At 61.2% G+C, this 871-nt stretch overlaps 2 non-coding genes across 2 annotated transcripts in view; both read right to left on the reverse strand.

Moving 5' to 3' along the window:
- The window catches only part of LOC126118388 (large subunit ribosomal RNA), a 4,222-nt gene extending 4,006 nt beyond the window's left edge, over positions 1–216 (reverse strand). The window contains exon 1 of the ribosomal RNA XR_007525810.1: positions 1–216. This exon is cut by the window's left edge and continues 4,006 nt beyond it. This is a non-coding gene — a ribosomal RNA (large subunit ribosomal RNA).
- Positions 217–404: 188 nt separating this feature from the next.
- Positions 405–559, reverse strand: LOC126118383 (5.8S ribosomal RNA). Its single transcript, XR_007525808.1, has one exon. It is a non-coding gene; the product is annotated as a 5.8S ribosomal RNA (ribosomal RNA).
- Positions 560–871: the final 312 nt, after the last annotated feature.

Here is an 871-nt window from a genome sequence, read left to right on the forward strand (position 1 = left end):
GTGGCCTCATTCAAGTTGGACTTGGGCTCGGCGCGAGGCGTCGGGGTAGTGGACCCTCCCAAACACCACATGCCACGACAGGCGGCAGCCTGCGGGGTTCGGTGCTGGACTCTTCCCTGTTCGCTCGCCGCTACTGGGGGAATCCTTGTTAGTTTCTTTTCCTCCGCTTAGTAATATGCTTAAATTCAGCGGGTAGTCTCGCCTGCTCTGAGGTCGTTGTACGAGGTGTCGCACGCCACACCGCCAGCCGGCTGTGCACGCTACCGAGAAAGTACCGGTATGCGAACCGCCAGGCGACGGGCGCGCATCGCACGTTTGAGGAGACGCGGCCGGCCCCACAGGCGGCCACGACACTCCCAGGTCTCCGAAGCGGGACAAACGCCGCGCGCTTCAGTATACGTAGCCGACCCTCAGCCAGACGTGGCCCGGGAACGGAATCCATGGACCGCAATGTGCGTTCGAAACGTCGATGTTCATGTGTCCTGCAGTTCACATGTCGACGCGCAATTTGCTGCGTTCTTCATCGACCCACGAGCCGAGTGATCCACCGTCCTGGGTGATCTTTTTCATTTAGTTTCCACTGTCTCTTTCAAGACAGTTGCATAGGCGGGACTGAGGCGTTTGACGGCCCCTGTTCCAGCATTCCTGTGTCCAACGGCCTCACGGCCGATGGGCGTCGTACGGCTCCACACCGGAGCGGACAGGCACTCGGGCGAAAGTCATTCAAAACCGGCGCGAGGCGCCAGGTGCCGCAGGCCAGCCGCTCCAGAGCTTCAGCGCTCGTACCACACAACATTTCCGTTAGTTTTGAGAGGCACGCGTGGTTCCGCACGCGGCGCACGGCTGCTGCCGTACAGGTAGCGTGTTGCGC

Source organism: Schistocerca cancellata, unplaced genomic scaffold, assembly GCF_023864275.1.
Source record: "Schistocerca cancellata isolate TAMUIC-IGC-003103 unplaced genomic scaffold, iqSchCanc2.1 HiC_scaffold_352, whole genome shotgun sequence".
NCBI lineage: Eukaryota > Metazoa > Arthropoda > Insecta > Orthoptera > Acrididae > Schistocerca > Schistocerca cancellata.